The 27,641-nt window shown below is 43.1% G+C and overlaps 1 protein-coding gene across 2 annotated transcripts in view; it reads right to left on the bottom strand.

Moving 5' to 3' along the window:
• RAB30 (RAB30, member RAS oncogene family) overlaps positions 1 to 27,641 on the bottom strand; it is a 73,887-nt gene that overhangs the window by 25,058 nt on the left and 21,188 nt on the right. Inside the window, exons 1-2 of one of the 2 annotated variants that reach the window (XM_044258434.1) lie at positions 18,467 to 18,668; positions 8,815 to 8,951 (exon numbers count right to left, since the gene is read on the bottom strand). The exons of the other annotated variant lie outside the window; for it this stretch is intronic. The gene's annotated coding sequence lies outside the window, so the exon portion shown is untranslated. Of the gene's footprint in view, positions 1 to 8,814; positions 8,952 to 18,466; positions 18,669 to 27,641 lie in introns of those variants that run through there. 2 annotated transcript variants of the gene reach the window in all.

Raw genomic sequence — 27,641 nt, 5'->3', positions numbered from 1 at the left:
CTTGTTGAAGTCATAGTGCTCCTTCCCTTCCCTCGTGAGAAAGCGTCCCTGCACTGAGCACAGATTTGATTTTCCTCAGAGGGGAGAGGAGGAGAGACAGCCACAGCGCAGCCGCAGCCGCAGCAGCAGCAGCAGCAGCAGCAGCAGCGGCCACCTGGGCCCCCATTCCGTTAGCTCCCCAGGCGTAACTAGTCTGTTTTGCAGCTTAGCACTGGGGCGCAGGTGCTTGACTGAGTCTTGGGTGAGCCAGGAAATACTGGTACCTTGTTTCCTGGGGTAAAAGATACCGTTCCCACTCATTCATCCCTTTCCAAGATGGGGTTGGGGGGGGGGGCTTCTGTATGCAAAACATGTTTGTGGAACTGCTCTGAAAAAGGTCTTCCCAGTCCCAACTTGCTGTTTCAGTCATCTGCACAAGCAGGCCAGGCTCCCTCCCCCATCCTTCTCCAACAGTAAACAATATTGCCCAATGCCCGCCCCATTGTGTTCTCTAAATTGGGGACTGTGTCTAATCTCTCCTCTGCAGAAGCTTTCCTGCTCCTGTTTGGCTGGACCGGAAGGGCCTCCTTATCCGCCACCCTCAGTCTCCTCCCCGAGGCTGAGCACACAAAGCAGCATTGCCAGGCTGCCCGGGGGCAGGGCTGCAGCCCCCAAGGGGACTCATGCACTTCCCTAGACTTAGGGACCCATGGCCTTGCAAGGACAGGAGTGTCTCCTTCCTGGCCAGAAGACTGTCACTCCAGGCTGGACCCTTGCTTCAGCTGTTTAAACAGATTCCCTCCTGGGCGCCTGGGTGGCTCAGTGGGTTAAAGCCTCTGCCTTCGGTTCAGCTCATGATCCCAGGGTCCTGGGATCGGGCCCCACATTGGGCTCTCTGCTCCACGGAGAGCCTGCTTCCTCCTCTCTCTGCCTGCCTCTCTGCCTATTACTTGTGATTTCTGTCTGTCAAATAAATAAATAAAATCTTTTAAAAAATAAAAAAATAAACAGATTCCCTCCTCATAGGAAGAATGAGAAAAAGTGAAAGGGAAGCAAGTGTCCACATGGTCTGGGACTCATATGGATGAGAATAAAATATAGGAATTCTCCCAAGTCTGTCTTTCAAGTTTGTGCCAGGTCCTGTGTCACTCAAGAGAATGACTATTTGTTTAGGGCGTATGTATTTCACACACACCGCCATTTCATCCTTGGAACAGCCCCATGGGGGAGGTGGGGATGTCTTTGTTACCCTTACTATCAATAAGATTTTACATCTATAGAGCACCTCAAGTTTAAGTGCTTTCCTGTAAATGATCTTACCTGCATCCTGGCAAATGCCTATGTGAAACTCTCCTTCAACACGGCCCCCCAAACACACACACACACACACATACACACACACACATACACACACAACACAAACACACACACACACAAGCCATCTGTCACCAAAGCCTGCAGAGATTCCATCAGAAATGTAGCTGGAATTCCTCTCTGGCACCACCTTTGTCCCTACTGCACCAAACTGGCTCAGGCCCAGCCTGAAGCTCGGCGGCCACCCAGCCAGGCTGCCATGGACTTCTGAACAGGTGAAGTATATACCAAGTGGCACAATGTTCCTCAACAGCAAGTTTTCAATATTCATCAAAAGTCTTAACGATGTCCATACTCTTTGATCCAACAATTCTGCTTCCGGGAATTTTCCTAAGGCATGATGTCAAGATGAGTATGAAGATTTATTCCCAAGAAAGTTCATTCCAGTATTACTTAGAATTGGCCCCAGAATGGAGAGAGGAGTAAAACCTCCATATGACAAAGAAGAGGTCATATTTTTGTTTTGGTTTCTCTTTGAGCCACATGATGTAACATTATGAAATATATACTTGGAAGGAAATACCTTTTTAAAATGCCTACCTTACCTCTGAGTAGTGGGATTATGGATAGTTTATTTTCTTCTTTATGAATGTATATCCTTTCTAAATTTTCTTCAAGAAACGTGACATTTACAGATAACACACATTACTAAAATATCATAGAGGCTCGATGCTAGTGCGGGAAACATGGGACAGGCACACAGGGACACAGTAGTGACCATCCAATTTGCTCTTCTAGGAAATAGGCTCTTACTAGGTACAAACCAAGAGCGGTAACAGAGTTCAAACCTTTCATGTGGTGAGCTCACTGCTGGGAATTCACTTTAAGGAAAGAACTGAACAAACTCAAACTGCTAAATGAACAAAAATGTTCACTGTGTCTTATCTAAAAGAACTGGAAACGATCCAAATGTCCAACAAGGGATCGTTCAGCATGGAACATCAACACCATGGAATGCGGGGCAGCCATCAGAAATGCCAATTATGAAAACTATGTGGAAATATGAAATAATGTTGACAACAGGCTATAAACTAAAGAGAATACACGAAGCTGCATTTCTCGGGAATACAGCTATGAAGAACAAGCATGTATGTGAACGACGGCATTTCAAAAAGGAAGAATGTTAGGATTATGGGATCACAGGGAGCTTTTTTTATTTTTTAAGTTTTGTCCTTTTTGTTTCTTTTACAAGTTTTTGACATTTTGAGTGTACCACAGGCACATTTTTTAAAACATGGAAAACAAAGAAAAGGTGAAAATAAATTACCAAAAGGAATACAATGTGTTCCTCCCTGCATTTTGATGTGTTCCTCCCTGTCCCTTTTTCCTACGCACTGGGTGGTTTGGTTTGGTTTTTATCACTGTAATCATGTCAATGTTTTCTTTAAAGCAGTTACAAAATCATTTCAATTTGTTTAAAAATTCAGGGAACTTCCCCTAAGACCTGCAAGAGAACACAGCAGTGGGGTTTCTCAAGCACTATCAGGAGAGTTTACCTAATAGTGTCCATTTGTAAACAAAAAACGGACGTATTGCGTCACTGTCACAACAGATGGATTGATGAAAGTTCCTCGACACTTGCAGAGACATCTTAGGCCCACCTCAGTAACCATATGTCAGGGGCAAGGAGAAGACTGTTACCAAAGCAGACATCGTTGGAAACTGGAAGCAATTTTACCAGACTTTGAAAACAAACAAACAAAAAAAAACAAAAAACAAAAAACAAACAAACAAAAAAAATATATATATATATATATATATAAAACAATGTATCAAGTTTTCACATCAGAAAAAAGCATGAAGGGAACTAATCCAGATGGCCATTACGTCCAGAACATTTACCCTCCTTTCTATCTCTCACATCCTCGTTCTCCTGTCTGTCCACCTGTCCTGACCTTCACTGGGGCCAACTTCTACCTTGGCAGCAGCTGCCCCTATTCCACATCCAGGCCACGTGGACTCCTTCCACGGAGAGACACAGAGACAGGGAAAAAATCACTAAGAAGTGTATGAACTCTGCTGCCCCCTAAGTGAGCGTGGGCCCTGGAAAGGGAGACAGGAGACTGAGTCGGCTGTGGCTATGGAGGGCCTCAGTTTCTGCAGGAGTGTGACGCATTTGTGCTTTCGATCCACAGAGCCCCTCAACACAAACCGACTCTTCCTCTTGAACATGCATTGGACCCAAGGCTGGCCTTCGTCCCAAGGCTGGCCTTCGTCCCAAGGCTGGCCTTCGTCCCAAGGCTGGGGAAAAGCTGCTGCCTTGAGCTGAGTGAGACAGGTCACGCTATTGTTTGCACTGCAAGCCTCCCTCAACTACTCCTCGTGTCAAGGACAAAGGTAACTGCGTTTTCTGCCTTCAAGGCTTTTAGAAACTAACCCAGGTATAAGATGTAATGCCATGCCACAGCAACCTTTCCAAAGACTCATCTGACCATGTCATTCCCACACTTGAATCTCCTCAGGGGCTCGGCTGCCCACACAAAGCTGTGAGAGGAAGTACAGTGCCCCGGTGAAAAGGGCAAACTTTGGAGTCCTGCCTCTGCCCTCTATGAATTTGATGGCCTTGGGCAAGTTCCCTATCTTTTTGGTGCCTGTGTTTCTTTATTTGTACACAGGGATAATTACAGTAGCTACCTCATAGGGTCATGGTGGGATTAAAGGAATCAATGAAGAACAAAGAAAAGAGTCTGGCATATAGGAAGCACTCGGTAAGAGGTACATGCTTTTCCTGTTATTGCTATTGTTGGAGAAAGTTCAAATTCTCTAGCAGAGCATACAGAGCCAGCCATGACTCAGGCCCCGCCCCTCGTTCTAGCTTTGTTTCTCATGACCTTTGAGTTATCACTGCCACTGAGATCATGCAGCCACGCCAGGCTCCCAGAGTGCAGACCCCAAGGAAGGTTCACTCCTCCACACCTTTACTCACACAGACAGTCTCTCCTTGTTGGGGTGAACAACCACAGATCTCTGAAACCTTCCTTCCCCCTCCAAATAGATTAGCCACTCCCTCCTTTGTACCTCTGCTACGTACTAATAAGACTCTCTTCATAGACACTTTATTATCTTCATTGATTTATGTATTCTACTTCTACCACTAGACCTTCAAGACGGAGGGCCCTATGAATTTTTAGCTGTATCCCCATTGCCTGGCATTCAGTCAACCCTAAATATTTATTAAATAAATACAAAAGAAATATTGATCAGAACACACAAAGCTGGAAATACTTTTCAGAGAACCTAAACACCAGGATTTAGAAATCAAATCCCAAAACACTTGGACTCTAAGGAGAGTTAATTGGAAGAGATCATATAACCAAAGGAAAGAAGAAAATTATGATTTCCCAGGAGAAAGTCAAACCTTGTTATAATGCAGTGTCTGTGTATAATAGGGAATGGGACAGAGGCGACATTAATAATGGTTCTGAACTAGCTGATGCTGACTATTCATTGAATAGTACTTTTTAAACCTTTTCTTCAGAAAAATGTAGTGTCATAGCTGACTGGGGAGTACCTTTCATCTTGCTGAGAATGCAGGCTATCTCAATATAAAATACTACAGGAGACCCAGACTGTAAGAAAGAAAGAGAATTAATCTTTCTTGGGTGTCCATGATAAGCTGGATACTTTAAAAATAACATATTTTCTATTTATTAAATACAATATGCTGGACACAGAACTATTCACTTCCTGTGTATTCTCAAGTTTGATAGTGTAAGTCCTGAACAACTCTGAGATTTAAGTATTAGAGTCTCCATTCTACAGATGAGAAAAATATATTCCCACACCCCATATACTTCGAGTGAACGTCTACTATGCGAAATACTGATCTAGGACGAGAGGATACAGCCATAAACAAACAGAAAAAGGTTCCCCCACTTCAGAGAATATACCTTCCAGTTGGGCAACAAGCAGAGCAATGAATGAATGAGGAGATGAGCAGATACCTTAATGAACAAGGAAAATACCAGATAATGCCAAGTTCTCACTTGTAGAGAACTAGTAGGGAACAAAAATAGGAGGAAGGGAACAGAGTGACTAGACGGCAATTTTAGAGTGGGATGTCAGAGAAGGTCTCTCTGAGGTGGCTATATTTAAGATGAGATTTAAACAAGAAAGATCAAGCACATGCAGATTGGAAGAAGAGTATTTCACGCTGAAGGAAGAACTAGGGCAAAGGCCCTAAAATGACAATGGACTTTGGCAAGTTCAAGGAACCAAAGCCAGCACACTGAGGCTGATGCACTGTCAGTGAGAAGCAGGTTGGGTGAGTGACACCGGGCTGGTCACAGAGACCTTGGTCTGTCAGGGTAAGGAGTGTGGATTTCATTCTGAGAACAATGGGAAGCCACTTGGGGGGAGATGGAGAACGGGAAAGGAGTGTGGCACAAACTGACAAATGGTGTTAAAGATTTCTCTGGTCTCTGTAATGGAGGGCATTATGGTATGGATACAAGCAGAAGCAAGAAGTCTAATTAGAAGGTCACTGCAAGTCGTCTAGGAAGAGGATGATAAGGCTTGGACTAGGGTGTGGGTAGTGGATATGGTAGGAGGTGGCTATGGTGAGAAATGGTGGGAAGGGATTTGGGAATGTTTGGGAAGACAGAAAAATTAGGACTTGCTGAAGGAATGGATGACAATAAGGAAGAAAGAAAGAAATCAAAAGCAACACCTAGATATTTTGGCTTGAACGCTTGGAGAGGGGATAGAAGCACCACTTACTGAGGTGGGGAATCATTGAAGGAAGAACAAGTTTTGGGTGGAGACAAAGTCAAGGGTTCTCTTTCAGTGGTGTGAAAAGTGCAATGCCTCTTAGGTACTATCTGGACAGGAGTCTGGAGTTCCAGAGAAAGTCTGAGGACAAAGATACAAATTTGAAGTTCATTAGCAAATGGATGTTACTGAAAGTCACTGGATTAAAGGAGGATACCTATGTCTCAGAGAAGAGAAGGGGGCCGTTTCAGAACATGGAGCACATCACCATTTAGAGGGAGAGAAGAGATAGAGGAGAGCCCCAAGAGGCAGGAGGAGACCCAGGGAAGTAGAGTGTCCAAGAAAACAGCAATCAGCCTTGTCAAATGCTGCCGAAAAAAGGAGTAAGATTAAAAGAAAGCAGTGACCTTCCACTTGGTCACATGAAGGTCATTCATTGATTGACACTGACAAGAACAGTCCTCATGGAACAATGGGAAGAAATTAGAGCGAAGGAAAGGCATCAAAACCCAAACTGTGTACAGCCTGTAAGATTTACAGAGAAAAGGAAACTGGAGACAGCTAGAGGGGGATATAATGTCAACAGAGGTGTAAACTAATTAATGAATTTATTTTGGAATATTTAAGGGATAAAATTAGAAAACATTTTGGAATATCAGATGGTGTGGAGGAGGGGGCTATTGTTTATTTTCAGATAGGAAATACAGGGGCATGTTTATTTGCTACTGAGAATTATCCAGTGATGAGGGTAAATCTGATGATGGTAGAGAGAAGGGGCATAATTACAAGACCAAAAATCTACAAGACTTAATCTTAACAAAATTAATAATGTGCCCAAGGTAAAAGAACTTGTAGTCTGGGGAGCTGGGATGGATACTAATCCAGATCTGTTTTGACTCCTAAGGGCATCCTTTTATCGCCACTGACTATAATATAATACAGAAGAATTTACAAAAGATCCCAATTCCAGGAGTTAGAAGGAATCATAAGAGAACTTTGGAGCACCAACACAAACATACACTCCCTTCTATATAAGCAAGCTCTGTTCATCCCACAGACCGGCAAATGTCATTTCTATTTGCACACTTGGTTGTGGTTCTACTAGCTGTAGGACCTTCTGTTGTTTCCCTTATATATTCAGAGGGGGTTTGAAGAGAGGACAGAGACACTGAGATAAATCACAGTGCAGTGTAAGGGGGAACACTACTGAATAAACTCTCTAATAACTATAATAAGGAGGTAAAAATATGTTTTTAATGTCAGTTGTGTGTTTATATTCAGCAAAAGAGAAGATGGGAATTGAGGTACACAGTCATTGTTTCTCTCTTCTTTACACAGCTATCTTAGGAAGTAAGTGACTGTAATGATGCCAAGAAGTGGCCTTTCGTGATCTGTTTCCCAGGCCCACTCCTGCCCTACCACATGGTGGCACAGCATCACCTTTCTCACACCTGGCTTCCCATTACCTGTTCTATTTATCTCTTCCTTCAGAGCAATATTGACGCCACCTCCCACATGAACTGCTCCCTGATCTCTCCTTCTCTGAACTTCTATAGCACTGAGAACTAGTACCATGTAAATCTGGCTCTTGATCATATGAAGACTTAAAACTATTCCCTGATTCAAGTATCAGAGTGAGAGTAAGAGTACTTTTCAGTCAGAAATTCAATATAGTGTTTGGTCATTGTTACTCTGAGAGGTAGCTTAGTAGTACAAAGATCAAGGTGGTTCTGGCTTGAAATTGTGGCTCTGTTCCAACTCTAACATGCTAAGTAATCTTGGACAAGTCACCTTCGGAACCTCAGCTCCCCTACCTAGAAAATGGAAATAATATGACCATCTCCTACCACCTGGGTTTGTATCTGAAACATGCTGGACAGTTTGCTCTTTGGTTGAAAACCCTACAAACCCCTGGTTTTCGAAACCAGGTCTGAAATGCTTCAACCAGCTCACAACATCTTGTCAGCTTCTCCTCATTCCTAGCCTACCTCACATTTCCTGCTGCTGATGATAAAGTCATCATTGTATCTCTCACCCCATGCTTTGTCTTCTGGTCCCTTCAGTTCCTCTACCCTCACTCCGTAGGTTCTCCCATATGACCCCAATCATAGCTTCATCACCACATTCACCTCCTTGCTTAATTATTTACAGAATCACCTATGCCATAAAACAAGGGTTCCCTGAAGGAAAAGACTAAATTTTATTCATCTTTGTATCCCCAGCAGCACAGTGCCTTGTGCATATAGGTACTTAGTTCTTTAAAGATTTAATTTATTTACTTGAGAGAGAGCAACGGAGAGCACATGAGCAGGGGGGACGGGCAGAGGGAGAGGGAGAAGCAGATTCCCCACTGAGCAGAGAGCCAGACATGGGTCTCAATCCCAGGATCCTGGGATCATGACCTGATCCGAAGGCGCCACTTAACTGAGCTACCCAGGTGCCCCCAATACTTATGTCTACTTCACCATTCTGATGTCCATTTCTTCATCTATGAAATAGAAAGAATATCACCTACTTGAAGGGATGGAATTAAGTCTAAATATTCAAAGTTGACCACAGGTGGCTGTCATATATAACCATCCATCAGCATATTTGATTTATATTCTCAGCATCTCCTGGTTTTGCTTTCCTATTCTGTCCTTTAGGATCAACCTCTTACACTGGCCCTGGGTCCTTGCTGTGAGCCCGCTCCCCAACCCATATCCTTGATCAGTGAGGGCCCCAAGCTCCAGACCTGTCTTGAGTTCCCACCTGTGACGGTGTCCTCTGAACAGGGAGGATGACTTAGCTGAGGCACCAGTGCAGAACCACATACATTTCTTGAGTATCTTTGTGCCAGGTAATGTCCCAGATGCAGAAGTAACACGAGATCACAGAGAATTTAGGTTCTGCTGAGGGTAAGGGAAGAGACAGGGAGACAGATGAAGGCAAGACAATTCAAAGAAAAAGGCTGTATACCTCTGGGGAAATTCAGGAAAGCCTTAGAGGAAGTGGCATTTCAACTGGGCCTTATAGAGCTGAGGGGCTATTTCCAGGGTCGTGTGTTTTCCTCAAAACAGAGCGCCAAGGGGCGCCTGGGTGGCTCAGTGGGTTAAGCCGCTGCCTTCGGCTCAGGTCATGATCTCAGGGTCCTGGGATCAAGCCCCCGCATCGGACTCTCTGCTCAGCAGGGAGCCTGCTTCCCCTTCTCTCTCTGCCTGCCTCTCTGCCTACTTGTGATCTCTGTCTCGCTTTAAAATAAATAAAATCTTAAAAAAAACAACAACAACAACAACAAAAAAAACAGAGCGCCAAAATGCTCCTGCCCCTCTGATGGAAAGTAAGATAAACAGAGGAAACGCAGCCTCCTGCATGTCCCTCTAGGAGAGTCACACTGCACAGCAGGGAGGCTGACAAATCCTGAAGTACAGAACCCTATTTAAATGTGTTTAATCCAGCACCCCCAAACTGCCCACTAGTTCTCTGTTTCTTTCCCCCTGGAGGCTCTATGTGGCATTTTGAGAAAGGTACTGGAAACAAACGAGAGGTTACTGTTAACCTTTTAAAGTTGTATATTTGAATTTTAACAGGACCTCTCCTAGATAATATTTTAACATCAGATGCTTTTAAATAATGTAATCAGCAATTTAAAAAATTCTCCTGGGGCACCTGGGTGGCTCAATGGGTTAAGCCTCTGCCTTCGGCTTGGGTCGTGATCTCAGGGTCCTGGGATCGAGCCCAGCATCAGGCTCTCTGCTCGGTGGGGAACCTGCTTCCTCCTCTCTCTCTCTCTGTCTGCCTCTCTGCCTACTTGTGATCTCTGTCTGTCAAATAAATAAATAAAATCTTAAAAAAAAAAATTCTCCTGGCACTTGGTCCAAAACGAAAAAGCAATGGGAGACTTTGCAGAATGAAGTAGCTGTCGAGACAGAACAAACTGACTCCTTTACTGTGAAGCGTTGTACAGACCACAAGCCTTTCTATCCAGGGAGGGAGGGAAAGAACGCATCTCTGCCAGAGTCCATTCCTTCTATGGAAGGATGTTTACACTCTCGTACAGCGCCCCTCTCCCTCTCCAACATGCTGACTGGGTAAAAAAAAAAACCCAGACTTAAAAGCAAAGGGAATGGCATTACATAACAAGCCAGCGAGGCATGTTTCCCTCCTTAATATTTACCAAACAGTAGTGCCCGCAAGGGACAAGGAGGAAGGGGGCATTGTATGTCCGTCTGTCCCCACTCTGGAGATGCAGTGCTCAATTCTCCAGCCTGTCAGTTAACAAATGTTTACTGGGAGCGAGGCACTGGGCTCCAGATACAGAAAGAAACAAGACAGAATCCTGCTCCTGAGTCTGGCCTCACAGCTCAATGGGGAGGACAGGCGGGGAAACAAACTGCAATGCAGCATTCAAAGTGCAAGCAAACCATTCTGTAAGAGGTGAGTGCAAAATGCCAGCGAGGCACAAAGGCAGGCACTCCTTAACTCTGCCTGGGCTTCCGGTCAGAAGAGAAGCATGTTAAAATAAGAGGATTCCTCTTGGTACTCAGAAGACTGGAAAGGGGCTTTCCTGGCAAATCTCTCTCTTTACCTATGTATCTATCTACCAATAGGGTTCTAGGTACGATTGAGTAGAATCGGGTAGGATAGGGCAAAACTGGGGTGGGGGGCGGGGGGAGCAGCTGATCTTCCTGAGAAAGTAGCATGCTGAACAGCTGCATCTAATTTCACTTACTCCCAAAACCCTACAAAAATCCACTAAAGACTTCTTTGTCTTAATAACAAAACTGTAAGTTCAGGGAAAGAGAAGATAATGGTTTCAAATTTTGGAAGCTTGGGAAACAGATGAACACATAGTAACTGACAGCAGATGCAAGAACTCTGAATCCTAAACCAGAGGCAGGGAAAGCTGAGTGTGCAGCTGATGGGAACCACGGGGTTCTCCCCAGGCCCAGGACGGGCAGTCATCACGCTCCTAGAGCAGCGGGGCAGAAGCTGAAGCTAAAGAAAAGAGGGAAAGCTGCTTGAAAAGAAGTTAAATCCTAGATCCTCCACCTCAGTGACAGAATTCTGGAAGCTTAGATGCTAGAGAGCATAAAACAGAGATGTCCAGAACTTGTTTTAAAATAATCTGGGGAGACGGGGTGGGAGGGACACAGATGAAACGATGGCTGGTGGACCTGGGTGACAGGAACATGAGGATTCATTGCATTGTCCTCTCCATTTTGTAATCTTTGGAATTTTCCATAATAAAAAGTAAGAGTGGCTCGGTCCAGGAGTACCCAGTATGGTTAACGGGGAACATAAAAAACACAAGGGCACTATGTCTGCTGAAGGTGAAGTACAACAGTTTCCTAGTCCCTCTCCTCTAGAGACTTCCCTCTTGCCCCTCCCAGCAAAGAGATGGGAACGGAGGAAAACGTGAAGATGCTGCCTCAGGGGTTTCCAACAAACAGCCCACCCCTATCACACTTCAGTGAGGCCCAGGGTTAATAATCTCCAGCCCACAGTCAGTTTCTTGACAGCTTTTTGGGTTTTTTGGACAGCCTCATGAAGATATTAACTCCCAATTCACCCTTTTAAAGTGTACAATTCAGTGATTTTTTTTTTCAAAGATTCTATTTATTTATTTGACAGACAGATCACAAGCAGGCAGAAAGACAGGCAGAGAGAGAAGGGGAAGCAGGTTCCCTTTGTGAGAGGGGATAGCCGGATGTGCGGCTTGATCCTAGGATCAAGGATCCAGGATCCTAGGATCATGACCCGAGCCGAAGTCAGAGACTTTAACCCACTGAGCCACCCAGGTGCCTCAATTCAGTGATTTTTAGTATATTCACAGAGCGGTACAACGATCACCACTGGGGTGGTTTATTAAGATATAACATTAAACTTCATTAAGATAAACTCACTCAATTCACTCTTTTAAAGTGTACAATTGAGTGGTGTTTAGTATAGTCACAGAGTTCTAAACCATTACCATGATAAATTTTACATTTTCATCACCCCAAAGAAAGCATTACCCATTAGCAGTCACTCCATCCATATACCGCACCCCACCCCCCACCCCCGCCCACACTCCTGCCCCAGGCAACCACTAATCTATTTTCTGGCTTTACAGATTTGCCTATTCTGGAAATTTCATATAAATGAAATCATATACTCTGTGGTCTTTTGTGAGTGGCTTCCTTCATTTACCCCTCAAGGTCTCAACAGTTGTTTTTGTTTTCTGTTTTTTTAACCTACCTCTCCCTACCCCCTCACCCTTAATTAGACACACAGCCAAGGATCACATTCAAAGACATCTTGGGAACGCCTCTAATGAAGATACAGACCAGAGCAAAATAACACACACACACACACACACACACACACACGGAGCTTGAAGGAAATAGATAACTATATAAGAGGCAGGGAGCAGGGTGGGAGGGAAATACCATTAATATTCTCACAAAAATGAAATACCATGAAATGCAAATAGGATGCTATATAAAGGAAACACCAAGAAGACAAAAAAAGAGCTCTTGGAAATTGACAACTTAGCAGAAATTTAAAAACAAAAACAGAAACAACAAAAAACCTCAATAAAAGGATTAAAAAATGAAGTAGAGAAAATCTTCTGGAGAGTAGAATCACGAGACAAAGATTGGAAAACAGAGCAGTTAAGAATAGTCTAAAGGACTAGTAGAGAAAGTTCAATATCTGAATAAAAGAAATCCCCAAGGGGCACCTCGGTGACACAGTCAGTTAAGCGGCAACTCTTGGTTTTGGCTCAGGTCATGATTTCATGGGTAATGACATGGAGCCCCACATTAGGCTCCATGCTCAGTTGGGGGGGGTCTGCTTGAAGATTCTTTCCCTTTGCCCCTCCCCCCACTCTCACACATGCTCGCACTCTCCAAAAATAAATAAATCTTTTTAAAACATAAAAGAAATTCCCAAGAAGAAATAGAAAAAAAGAAAAATTATAATTTGATAAAACTTTGAAGAACTAAGGCATGCAGGTTGCCTGATTCAAAGCATCCTGCACACAAAACACAGTGTGAAATTTCAGGAAACAGCAAAGAAAAGATTACATAAGCTTTCAGAAAGGAGAAAAATCAAACAGGCTACATATAAAGAGTAAGAAATTAAAACATTTCTCAACACCAACCTCTCAACAGCATCAATAAAAACAAGGCAATGAAGTAATACTTTCAAAATCCTGAAGGAAAATGATTTCTTTTTTTTTTTTTTTTTTAAGATTTTATTTTATTTATTTGAGAGAGAGAGACAGTGAGAGAGAGCATGAGCGAGGAGAAGGTCAGAGGGAGAAGCAGACTCCCCATGGAGCTGGGAGCCTGATGTGGGACTCGATCCCGGGACTCCAGGATCACGCCCTGAGCCGGAGGCAGTCGTTTAACCAACTGCGCCACCCAGGTGTCCCAGGAAAATGATTTCTAACCAAACTATGTATCAAGTATGAGAACAGAACAAAAATATTTTCAAATATACAAGATCTTAGAAATTCAAATTCCATTCACCTAAGAAGTTCCCGAAGGATATCCTTCACCAAGTGGTATACAAGGAACAGAGGGACTGAGTAGAGACAGTCAGTGGAGGACCCCAAAATGACCACCACATGAAGAAACTAACCAGACTGCAGAAGTAGAGCTCAAGGGACAGACATATTGAAGTTGTTCATCACCAAAAACCCTCCTGCCATTAAACCCTCTTTGGTGTTGTTTATCTAAATATTTTAAATATATGATTAGAAAGTTTTCAAACATACTGAAAAAGTAGCCCTTGATACTCATCATTAATTCAATATATGAACATTTTGGCCTGTTAATCTACTCCCTTTTCTCTACTTTTCTTTGTTTAAATGTTTTATAACAAATTCCGTATCATGCCATTTCATTTTAGCATACTTCAGAACCCACCTCTATATTACTCATTCTCTAACATCACAATATTATTATCATACCTAGAAAAACTAACATCAAACCCCTGATATCAGGCCATAATAAAACTTCCCCAACATCTCTAAAAAATTTTTTTTAATATTTTATTTATTTATTTGACAGAGAGAGATCACAAGTAGGCAGAGAGGCAGGCAGAGAGAGAGGAGGAGGAAGCAGGCTCCCTGCTGAGCAGAGAGCCCAATGCGGGGCTCAATCCCAGGACCCTGGGATCATGACCAGAGCCAAAATCAGAGGCTTTAACCCACTGAGCCACCCAGGTGCCCCTGAAATGCTTTTTTATAATTAGACTGTTATGGGCTGAATTGTGTCTCCCCTGGCCCCCAAATTTATATGTTGAACCACCCCCCCCACCCAGTACTCAGAATGTGACTATACTTGGAGATAGGGCCTTTTAAATAGTAACTAAGTTAAAATGAGGCCTTCAGGGTGGTCCCTAATCCCACATGACTAATATCCTTATAAGAAGAAAACAGATTAAAACATATAGACACTGGGGCCACAAGTGTACAGAAGACAACCATGTGAGGAGGGAGGAAGAAGGCAGCAACCATCTCTAAGCCAAAGAGAGAGACCTCAGGGAAAATCTACCCACCAGCGCCTTGATCTTGGACTTCCAGTCTCCAGCACAGTGAGAAAATTAATTTCTGAGGCACCTGGGCAGTTCACTTGGTTAAACTTGGTCCAACTCTTGATTTCAGCTCAGGTCATAATCTCAGGATCATGAGATTGAGCCCTAAATTGAGCTACGTGATGAGTGTGGAAAGCGCTTAAGATTCTCTCTCTCCCTCCTCTCTGCTCTCTCCCCAACTCATGTTCTTTCTCTCTAATGTCTCTCTCCCTTAAAAAAAAAAAAAAAAAAAAAAAAATTTAAAAAAAATTTTTTAAGACTTTATTTACTTATTTATTTGACAGACAGAGATCACAAGTAGGCAGAGACGCAGGCAGAAAGAGAAAGGAGGAAGCAGGCTCCCAGAGGAGCAGAGAGCCCAATGCGGGGCTCGATCCCAGGACCCTGGGACCATAACTTGAGCCGAAGGCAGAGGCTGTAACCCACTGAGCCACCCTGGTGCCCCAATTCAAAATTTTTTAAAAATTAAAATAAGTTTCTGTTGCTTAAGCTACCCAGTATGTGGTATTTTGTTATGGCAGCCTTTGCAGACCAACACATAGACTACCTGAACCAAAAAAATTCATACATTATACTGATTATAATTTTTAAGTTACATTATTTTTTTTCATGCCACTGACTTGTTGCAAAAGCCAAATCAGTTGTCCAACAATCTGCATTTATCTGTTCGCTTCCTTAGAGTGTAGTTTAATTTCTTCCATCTTTCCAATAAATCAAAGTTAGCTATAGGGGCTTGATTAGATTTAAGGGTCCATTTTTAGGTAAAAAGAATTCCACAGATAGTATATTCTCACAACTGCATACTCTCTTTTTAACCTGCCCAAGAATGATAGGCAAACTTGGTTCAGACTCTTTTCTGACCCTATTTGTCTCGACCTTGTGCTAATAAAGCACCTGCTCGGCCCCTCCAGGCTGACTGTGTGCATTAGCTGATGGCATTCACTTCACCCCACAAGGAAGTTTTTGCTCTGACCTACTCCCTGACAGCTGGAAAAATGAGAGGTAAAGAAGACAGAAGAGTCCATTCTCCATGACCACACCCTACCAGATGTTCAGTGCCTGACCCACACTATGGCCATCAGATGCCCTAATAATGGTGGGCTTTAAATTTCCTAGGATCCACTTACAGCCTTGTCCACTGACTGCCCCATTAGGACTTTTGTAACCTCTAGGGAAGCTAAAGTCACAATATGAACCCAAATCAGCTTATTTTTAAACCCAGTAGTGGCACTATTGCCCTTTTCTTACAAAGCTTGCTAGATTTGTACTTGCTCCTTGTTTTAAAAAACTGCATCTGGGTGGCTCAGTGGGTTAAGCCTCTGCCTTCGGCTCAGGTCATGATCCCAGGATCCTGAGATCGAGCCCCGCATCCGGCTCTCTGCTCAGCGGGGAGCCTGCTTCCTCCTCTCTCTCTGCCTGCCTCTCTGCCTACTTGTGATCTCTCTCTCTGTCCAATAAATAAATAAAATCTTAAAAAAAAACCTAACCAATATACAGTTCAGTAATATAAACATGAGTAGTTAAATCATTAAAGAAAAAAGTAAGGGAATGATCAACACAGAAGTCAGGATAATCACTGACTCTGGTGAGGAGAGAAGAGGACGTGATTTGGGGGCAGAAGGTACAAAAGCAGCTTCTAATGCACCAATACCATTCCATTTTATAAGCTGAATGGTGGATGCCCAATTTTCTTTTTATTGTTCTTCTTCAAGCTGTAAATCCATTTTAGAACACTTTTCAGTATACTCAATAGTTTCCACAGTAATTATTCTTTGTGAGTAGTCCACTCTGGCTAGAACACAGGGTTTGAAGAGTAGAGTAAAAGGAGAGAAGATGGGAAATGGAGTTTACACTGAAGGCAAATGGCAGCCTAAGTGATGCTCTCTTGGGAGTCAAGGGACATTTATACCCAAGATCAATTAAAATGTCCTTCTCACAACCTATTTTCTGTCAAGAATGACAGAAAAAATCCTTCCTTTTCCCTACTAAGTTACCTAGGGATGACATATCCAACGTTGTAAGCGTCTCACTGGGAAACATAATAATATGGTTTTGATGTATTTCTCTAGCGAAAGAAGAGCCTTAGGGAACACATCTGCCTCAAATTCTTAAATGACACAAAGCTGGGAGGGATGCTGAACAAATGTTTTAGATGACAGAACTGGGATATAGCTCGGTGAGCTGGAGTGACAGGTCAAATCTAGCGTACTTTATCACAACATCTAGCCCTTACTGAGAACATATGATATGCCACTAGCTTTACATAATTTATCCCGCGGAAGTAAGTTGCCTGAGATCACAAAGCAAGTCAATAGCAGAGTCATCATATGAAGCCAGATTTTCAGATTCAAATTCTAATCTCAAGTGAGATTTCAACTACCAGCAATTAACTCTTAAAAAACTGAATCTTCTGTCACTCTCCGAGAACTGCCACTCACCCTCCGCCCCTTGGGCATAAGCACCTAAGGAAAAATGATTAGATCAGACTCATTGCAGTCACTGATGTCACATTTGGGGACCCTCTGACAGCTGCCAGGAAACTTATATCTGCCCTGAAGAACAAGTCTGTCATCAAGAGTAAGCTGTGAGAGGATTCTTTCGGCAACCCGTTCCCAGCTCGGCTGTCTGCTTCCCCATCTGTATTGAAGAGTTTGTAAAACTCATGGTATACAGCTGCAGAAAGGGGCCCCTTATCACACAGACTGCTGAGCTATACCCCTTAGAAAGCCTGTTGTCCACCTTCAGTTCTCTCTCGTCTTCAGGGCCACTGTGATTTGCTGGGTGTGTGTAGCCAAGAGAATGGCACAACCACCTCCAATGCACAGTCATATCCAATGAGCAATCCCGAAAGACAGCCAGAGAATTTTAATGAAAACCAGAAAACTCTCGGCCACTAAGTCCAACTGCAGTCCAGGCCCAACAGCCCCTCCCCTCTGCGGCCTAGAATCCCTGAGCCAGTTTCATCCCAAAGAGCCAAAGAGCAGGGAGGAAAATCCATTCTGCATTCAGCAACATCACCCACGGCAGCCACTTTCCAGGGTCGTTTAGGTGAGAGGCAAGGTACATGCTGATTACAGGAGGACCCAGGGACCCTGAGAAGCACACGGTGCAGCAGCAACAGATCTGAGCCAAAAGATTATGAAACAGTCTATTTAAAAAAAAAGCTTTTCCTTCTGCCAAAGCTGTCTGAACACAGCTGCATACAAGGCTAGTGAGGAATCTTAACAAGCTTAAAGGGACCGTATTTCAGATACTCAATAACCAAAGGTGGAAGAAACAAGGATTTTGAGCACTTACTATGTGTCAGGCACCCTGATCTCATTTCACCTTCACTAGGAGGAGGCAATTATAAACTTCATGTGACAGATAAAAACACTGACGTGGAGAGGTTAAATAAGTTGTCCCAAGTGACCTAGCTGGCAAACAATCAAGGCCCAAAGTTCAATACGGGTGAGGCTCATCAGGAATAAACTCAAAATTGCAACCTGTCCTGCCTCATAAAAAGAACACTCGTTTCTGAACATCAGCTATGCCTGGAACTCAGCTAACATTTCTGTGTGTACTGTATCATCTAAACCTCACAGCGATCATGTAAGACAGGGAGTCCTTATTATCCCCATTTTAGATGAGGAAGCTAAGGCAAGAGGTCAAGTAACTCAGCCAAGGTCATGACACTGCCAAGATACGAACCAGGTCTACCTAACTCTAGAGCCCCATGTTAGAACACTCACTCTTGACAATCGACAGGAGAGTCACGCAGGTCGTCCTACTGACCAGACAAGCTGCATGAAGACTTCAGCCCCCCACTCCCCAGCAGGCTGTCCCCGTTCCAGGTTACCTTTCAAGTCATCCAAGCACTCCTCAGTGGGGGCACAGAGTCGCTGGCTCTGAGAAGGCTGACAGTGACATCTGTACCTTGCTATGGACAGGGAGCTCTGTTAACACGGCACGGGTGCAGGAGAAGGCTCCCAGCAATGATCCCCAGATGCCTGTAAGTGCAGAAGCTGACAGCTCCTTTCTGCAGGCTCGGCTGCACCGGCCCACCCACCTCACGGCAACTCCTCCCCTCCCCAACAGCTCACAGGCCTAGTTTGTATTCTTAACGGTAGACCATGTGCCTCCTCTTAGAGCAACCGTGATTTCCCAAAGGAGACGACTGTCTAGACAGAGCATCCCAATCCATCTTGACAAGAAATGGGCCACACAATGTCAGGTTTGATGATGTTTTGGGGGTCTGTGTTCAGCACCCCAACGAAGGCTCTGGGCCTCGTACCTCTGGGTTATCAGACTGTAGCATTACGCAGCACAACAGCTGATATCCAGGGTTAGAACTGGCTTCCCAGGGGCGCCTGGGTAGCTCAGTGGGTTGAGTCTCTACCTTCGGCTCTGGTCATGATCTCAGGGTCCTGGGATCGAGTCCCGCATCGGGCTCTCTGCTTGGCAGGGAGCCTGTTTCCCTCTCTCTCTGCCTGCCTCTCTGCCTACTTGTGATCTCTGCCAGTCAAATAAATAAATAAAATCCTTAAAAAAAAAAAAAATAGCTTCCCAGCCAGGCAAGTGATACCCAAGAGATGATGCAGACATGTCACCCCAGGCTTATGGGTCAGGCACTCCCAGGCACACCACAGGAACCATTCCAGTAATTAGGTTCAGACTTGACAGAGCTCTTCTACACATGTTTAGAATGAAGTGCCAGGCTTGGAGGGAGACCAAACACTAATATGTGACAGGTACTATGGCAGGTACACTCACAGCCAGTATCTTAATTCATATTCACAACATCCAAAGAAAATATTCACAACATTTCATGAGGTAGATAGGACTGCTTTTTTTTTGGTCTAGGATAGCTTTTATTTTTTTTTAAACTTTTTTTTTTCTTTTTTAGTGATTAAACCTAACTTACTGAGGTCATAGACTTTTTATTTTAAGATTTTATTTATTTATTTGACAAAGATCATAAGGAGGCAGAGAGGCAGGCAGAGACAGAGAAAGAAGCAGGCTCCCCACTGAGCAGAGAGCCCGATGTGGGGCTCGACCCCAGGACCCTGAGATCATGACCCTAATTGAAGGCAGAGGCTTACCCCACTGAACCACCCAGGTGCCCCTAGGATTGCTTTTATACAGATAAGGCAACTGAAGCCCAAAGAGGTAACATAATTTGACCCAAGTCACACAGGGAATGGCAACTTCAGAATCAAATTCATTTTTTTAATATGATTCCAACACCCTTACACCCAGTCATTCACAAACTATTTATTTATTCTGCAAATATTTATCAAGTACCTTCCAAGGGCACCTACTATGCCACTTAAGAGAAAACATGGTTGCTAACAAGAAGGCCAGTGTCCAGTCACCAAAGAACTTACATTCTCAAGAAAAGCAGGGCAGATCTGAAAGGAAGGTACAAAATAATGAGATTAGGGCCATTGATGAGGGATCAGAGCAGGCTTCTCTCAGGAAGTGGTATCTGAGCTGAGACCTGAGGGATGAGAATGAGCCAGCCATTTGCAAAGCTATGCAGAGAGTGCAGGCAGAAGTTACAAGAAGTGTGAGGGCTGGCTGCCAGAGAAGGCTTGTCATGTCTAGAGAACATAAAGGCCACCAGGGACCAAGGCTGAATGAATAACACGGAAGAATATTTGAGATGACGCAGGGCCTTGCTGACCATAGAAGAGTCTCAATTTTGTTGTAAGGGCAATGAGAAATCAGAGAATAGTTTTAATTACAGGACTGACATGATCTGATTTGGGCTTTTGATTTTTTTTTTTTGTTTTTAAATAGGCTCCATGCCCAATGTAGAGCCCAAGGCAGGGCTTGAACTCACAACCCTGAGATCAAGATCTGAACTGAGATCAAGACTCAGACACTTAACCCACAGAGCCACCCAAATGCCATGAATTTGTGCTTTAAAGAGATAACTCTAGGGCGCCTGGGTGGCTCAGTTGGTTGAGCAACTGCCTTTGGCTCAGGTCATGATCCCGGACTTCCAGGATCGAGTCCCGCATTGGGCTCCCAGCTCCTTGGGGAGTCTGCTTCTCCCTCTGACCTTCTCCTCTCTCATGTTCTCTCTCACTCATTCTCCCTCAAATAAATAAATAAAATCTTTTAAAAAAAAGAGAGAGAGATAACTCTACTTGTTGTGGGCAAGGAGGGGGCCGGAGTTAGGAATCGTTGAGGGATCTGGTGACTAGATCGGGGTGATGGTAGAAGAGATGAATTTTATATTTGGAGATAGGACCAAAAAGAGTAGCTGATGGACTGTTATGTGAATAGTAAAGAAACAAACTCCTAGGTTCCTAGCTTGACTAACTGGGTAGAAGGAAGTACCAAGCATAATGAGAAAGACTGAAGGAAAAGCCAAATGCTCATGAGATAGTCATAGATTTTACTCTTTTTTACACTAAAAAGAAAAAAAGAGTAGATCTAGTTGTGTTTTTCTCTGGGGAAGCTGTAAATGAAAGGTTTGAAGCTGCTCAATCTGGTGAAGAGCTGCTGAGAATGAAAAATGGAGAATAAACATCAAGAACCTAAAAAGTTGATCTAGGATCAACATACTTCATGTGGCCATCCTCTACTAAGCTGGAATCCACAGGTGGAAGGCAGACACAGAAGTTCAGATGGATGTTGGATGGAGAAGGACAGTCTTGTGGTCAGGGTTGTGGAAAGGGAAAAGAGCTACCTCCAGGTGACAATGACTTCCCTGTCATTGGAAGTGTTAAAGAATAAATCAAATGACCCCTTGGTTGGATGGTTAGCAATAAAATTCAATAATTGGGTGGGCAAATCCTTCTAAGCCTAAAATCCTTCTTACCCCTAAGATCCTGTGGTTTTAAGATACAATCTTTGTTAAATCTGACCATTAGGGCTGGAGTTTTCCCAATCAGGCAGAACTTCCTTGATATGTCCTACATTTTGAAAGCAAAAGAACAGCATTAGCTTATTTCAGCCACTATAAAGTGACTTCTAGTTTACTTCTAAGTGTCCTACAAGATGCTGGAAGCATAGGATATACTGGTGTACATTTATATAGTTTTGTAAAAGGCACAAGCTATCAATCAGATATCCAAGATCTACAATTTATTAGCTCTGTGACCTGTGGCAAGTTATTTAAATCCTCTTGAGTCTCCATTACTTTCTTGGAAAAATGGGAAGACTGAAAAAAAAAAAAGAAAAGAAACAAAGAAAAGAAAGAAAAATGGGAAGACTAATGCTTAATTTGCCTTGAGGACCAAAGTCCACTACTGAACCATTACAGCAAGAATAATAATGATAGGGGCACCTCGGTGGCTCAGTGGATTAAGCTTCTGCCTTCAACTCAGGTCACGATCTCAGGGTCCTGGGATCGAGCCCCACATCGGGCTCTCTACTCAGCAGGGAGCCTGCTTCTCCCTCTCACTCTGCCTACCTCTCTGCCTACTTGTGATCTCTCTCTCTGTCAAATAAATAAATGAAATCTTTTTTAAAAAAAAGAATAATAATGATAACTAATATCTATCGAGTCATTGCTATATCCTAGTATGTGCTATGTGCTCTCTGTGCATTTTTTTCCACTTAATCTTTACTACAACCCAGGAGGCAGATACCACTGTTATCCCTGTTTTAAAAAGTAAAGATTTCTAGGGGTTAAATAACTTCTCTAAGAGTCATATAGTTAGTAATTGCTCAATGGGGGTGGGGGTGGGAACAAGCAAACATCAACAAAAATGAAAAGAAAAAAGACAAAGAATACATATTTAGATAGAAGTTTAGATATTTTAAAAATGTAACCTACTGTGGAACTTAACAATCAATTCACTGACTAGACATTTAGTAAATATTTATTGAACGTATAAATGAATAATTGAATGATTAAATGATTCCAACAAACACATATTGAGTTCTTACCAGGTACAGCATTGAGAAACTAGGGTAACACAGAATTTTATTAATTTCATTGAGAGGTTGCCATTAAAAACATTATCTTCCAAACACAGATAAATTCAGATATTTATCTATTACCCATGAAGAAGGTCCTAAGAAAAGTCATTCTCAGACATACTGACAGAAGCCAGAATTACTGTTGTTCTTTCTTTTGGGAAGTTCAATGTTAGAGGGGTACTCAGAGCAGTAGCTGAAAACTAAGAGCACACAAATAGAAGCCAAGGGAGGAGACAGTCTCATAGAAAAGAAGAAAAAGACTTCAACAGGAAGCAGAAATATCTAAGAAAACAAGGGCTTTAGAAAAGGCTGATTAACACCTAGGAGTTTGCTTATGAACTTCCCTAGAATTGTGGAGAAAGAAACCACGTCTCAAAGGGCATTGGGATGAACGGGTTAAAGAGGAAGAGGAGTTTGTCTTTTAAGAAGTTTGGTGACAAAAAAGAGGGAGAATAGCAGCCTGGTGAGGAGAACCAGGAGGACGACTGCTAAGGAACCTAAGGGAAAGGAGAAACCAAAGACCAAGGATACATGGAGGAGAAACAAGGAAGAAAGAGAAGGAGCAGACCCAGTAAAGTCAAGAGAGGCAAGGTGGAATGCACAGGGAAGAGGCTATCCATGGGAAAGGAGAGGTCATCTTCTGTTCTGAGACAGTAATGAATAAGGGGAGACTATCTTGGATGCACATTGTGAAAAATTACTCTGAATCAAGCTGGATAGATCCCCAAACCAATCAAGTTAGGGAACACCATTTTAGGCTTAAAATGATAATGATTTCTTTGGGCCACTCATAAATAAGTTGGTATGGAAAAAGTCAACAATCATTTGGATATAAGTTCCACACAAAAATCAGACTCATTGATGGGCACCTGGGTGGTTCAGTTGGTTCAGCGTCTACCTTTGGCTCAGGTCATGATCTCAGGGTCCTCAGATGAGTCCTAAATAGCGCTCCCTGCTCAGCAGGAGGTCTGCTTCTCCCTCTCCCTCTGCCCATCCCCTATGCCATGCTCTCTCTCTCTCTCTCAAAATAAATAAATAAAAATCTTTTTAAAAATCAGACTTATTGAGATGTGCTTATATTCCATTTCTTTGGGGAGGGAGGGGCAAAGGGAGAGGGAGATGAAGAACCTTAAGCAAACTCCATGCCCAGCATAGAGCCTGACATGGAACTAGATCTTAAGACCCTGAGATCATGACCTGAGCTGAAATCAAGAGTTGAGTGCATAAATGAACTAAGCCACCCAGGTGCCCCTAAATTCTGTTTCTTAATCTGGGTGCTGGGTACCTTGGTGTGCTCAGTTTGATAACATCATCAAGCTATTACACTTACAAGTGTACTTTTCTCTATGTATATTATACATCAATAAAAAGTTTTTATAAACTAGTTGTTAACTTAAGAATCACCACTCCTGGGACGCCTGGAGTCCCAGTTGGTTAAGCGGCTGCCTTCGGCTCAGGTCATGATCCCGGCGTCCTGGGATCGAGTCCCGCATCGGGCTCGTTGCTCAGCAGGGAGCCTGCTTCTCCCTCTGCCTCTGCCTGCCATTCTGTCTGCCTGTGCTCGCTCTTTCTCCCTCTCTCTGACAAATAAATTAAAAAAAAAAAAACTTTAAAAAAAAAAAAAAGAATCACCACTCCTTTACTTGTTAGTTTTTTAAAAAATAACTTACCCTCTCAAGGAACCTACATATTCCTTCAGATAGATTCTTTTTTATCTAATTCTTTTAGATTCATCACAGTACTAAACACAAGGCTAGATGCGCAATAGGTATCTAATAAATAAATATTGACAGGGGCACCTGGGTGGCTCAGTTGGTTGAGCACCAGCTCTTGGTTTCAGCTCAGGTCATGATCTCAGGGTTGTGAGATCGAAGCCCCCATCGGGCTCTGCACTAGGTGTGGAGTCTCCTTGGGATTCTCTCTCTCCCTCTGCCAGTCCACCTCCCCTGTATGCTCATGCACATACACTCTCTTTCAAATAAATAAAACCTTCTAAAATAAAATAAATGTATGTTAACATATCTGGGAGAACTTTAGTACCAAACTTAATGCAAATCTATCTCTAGGAAATGACACCTTTATGATTCCAAAATCTGGCAGACCCCACTTTAGCCAGATGTTTGTTTGCACTGAGCATCACCAATAATGGGATAAACTAACATCCCTTCACACAGCAATGGCGAGTACACAAAATGAGCTATTTAGAATTCTTGCCAAAAACGTTTAACCTGGGCGCCTAGGTGGATCAGTGGGTTAAGCCTCTGCCTTCAGCTCATGTCATGATCCCAGGGTCCTGGGATTGAGCCCCACATCGGGCTCTCTGCTCAGCGGGGAGCCTGCTTCCCTCTCTCTCTCTTCCTGCCTCTCTGCCTGCTTGTGATCTCTCTCTCTCTCAAATAAATAAATAAAAATCTTAAAAAAAATAAGTTTAATCTGTATATAATAACAGAGAAATAACTAGACAAATGGCAGGTTGTGAGATATTCTTAAGACTATTAAAAATAGGGACGCCTGGGTGGCTCAGTTGGTTAAGCGGCTGCCTTCGGCTCAGGTCATGATCTCAGGGTCCTAGGATGTAGTCCTGCATCAGGCTCCTTGCTCTGAGGGGAGCCTGCTTATCTCTCTGCCCCTTCCCTCATCCACTTGTATGCTCTCTCTCTCAAATAAATAAAAATCTTAAAAAAATAATAAAGCAGGTATTAACAGCGTGCAATCACTAAGTGAGATTTCTCCCTGATATAATCAGAAAAAAAATTTTCTGGCAGGTTGACTGAAGCTTGAAAAGAAAAAAAGCTTTGGCAAGACACATGGGCAGGTCTTTGAATTATTTTCTGTTAGAAAACAAATATTCATGTGTTTCTCTATTTTAAGGGATTTCTCAAACGCCTACAAATGAGAAGACTATCTTGTATTACATCTCTTCCCTCTGCAAAATCCCTCAAGATTCTTACCAAGAAAGCCTAAATCTGTTTTTTCATGACCTAATGAAAGCCTTCTTTATTTAATTTGGATCTTCCTCCAAGTGATATGCAGCAATTATTAATGCTATGTATTGACTTATCCATCCCAACCCAGGGGCCTAGGTTCAAAGGATATAGCTTTCTGAGCTGAAATCTAAGAACCCAGGCTTTCCTCTGCCATATAGAGAAACCTGCTTACAATGAATGAATGGCAAACAAAGCCTATAGTGCTCCTTATAAACAAAACAGTAATCTAGGTAGAGGGTTTTCTTAGAATAACCTCTATAAATCTGTAAAAATGTGTTTGGCTAAAAAAACAAAAAACAAAAAACCTCCAACTAAATCCATGTATTACCATTGTCAGGTGAGAAAAACATTCAACTTCTGCAAGAACAGAAAGAAAACATCACAAGCATCACAGGTACTGTACATCTAATGAGTCAGTTGTTCTCATTCATCAGAACTAAAAAAATTAATGCAGCAAAAGAGATTTGTTTTAGACATCATTTGGATCAAAGCCAAATCCATGCCCAATTTTTCCTACAGACTCCCTCAGTTCTTTAGTCCACACACCCCAGGATGCCTCAGACTACAGTTTGAAACTACAATTTTATTTTTTTTAAGATTTTATTTATTTATTTGACAGAGAGAAATCACAAGTAGGCAGAGAGGCAGGCAGAGGGAGAGGAGGAAGCAGGCTCCCCACCAAGCAGAGAGCCCGACGCAGCACTGGATCCCAGGACCCTGAGATCATGACCTGAGCCGAAGGCAGAGGCTTAACCTGTTGAGCCACCCAGTTGCCCCTGAAACTATGATTTTAAACCTAAATGATTGCGCAACAGGAAGAAGGTAACATGCAGAGAGAGTCTTCCAGTTGCCCCCACAAACTTCGGCAGAATCAGGGAAACCAATTACCAACCAGGCTCTCTGTCTTCAAGGGAACTTTGATGTTGAAACAGAATTCTACTGTGCACATTAATTCTCAGAACTGTTCTGGGGCACTATAAAGACAGCTGCAGAGCAACAGGCTTTCCTGGCCCACATGTGCATATTAGCATATACATCTGGCCAAAAGATGAGACATCCACAGACCTGGCACGGGTCTCCTCAGTCACTGAGCTCCCATTCAGTTGTCGCAGTTAAGTGGGAGTAAAGGGCTCTGAGCAGGTTAAGCCCTTGAGCTTGGTACTTGAATCCTGGCTCTACTATTAATGACTGGGTGACTTCGGACACATTTACTTAATCTCTTCCAGCGAAGTTTCCTCAGCTGTAAAACGGGGATGGTAATCTTACCCCAATTACATTGAGTTATCGTCAGAATTAAATGAGGTTAATATGTATTACTAGGCATGTCAATAAACTTTCAAGAATGTTGGCTCTGATTATTATTCTTTATTGTTATTTGGAGAGTTCTACTCCATATGTTATGGGCCTTTAGAACTCTTGAGATTCTATGAATTAGCGTGCGACCCACAGTAAAAAATCTGACATCTCTGGGCCTCATGCTCATTATCTGTTAAATGAAAGGGTACTGCCAAGTGACCTATAAAATCCCTTCCAGCTCGAAAATATTAAAAGGCTCTCTGATTGATCTTTTATGCTTTCATCTGTGTCTCAGTGCCACTGACTGGATAAACTGGTACAACAAAGCCAGTGCCAGATAAACTGTCTTTATCCTTTTTCACCTTAGTTCCTTTAATCTCAGAACCCACCCATGCATACATAGGATCATAAGGTATCGGTCCCCACAGAAAAAAATAAGCAAGTATGGAGGAAGCCAAGTCTCTTTCCCCTTCCTATAGGCTGGGTAGTGGCTTCCAAATATGAATGAGTGGATTCATTTATACACCCATGGAAGCATCCCACATACTGAGGAAGGAGTGCCTTCCTCTGCTCCAAAGACACCCACTCCTGGTCTCCACAGGCTAACTGTCATTTGGGCATCATATCTGCCTGAACTGATGGAAGGCTGGGATTTTGTCCTGCTAATTTTACAACCCGTCCCAAACACAGTGCCTGGAATGTGGCAGGCACCTAATGACTTACTGAATAATTAAATTCATTCTTACCTCAGGACCAAAACTATGTATTTGCCATGTAAGTAGGCAATTTGGGTTGTGGGCCTGAACCTCTGGG

Source organism: Neovison vison, chromosome 7 (assembly GCF_020171115.1).
Source record: "Neovison vison isolate M4711 chromosome 7, ASM_NN_V1, whole genome shotgun sequence".
Taxonomy (NCBI): Eukaryota; Metazoa; Chordata; class Mammalia; order Carnivora; family Mustelidae; genus Neogale; species Neogale vison.
The sequence above is the reverse complement of the archived record's forward strand: the minus strand, read 5'-3'. Positions and strand labels throughout refer to the sequence as shown.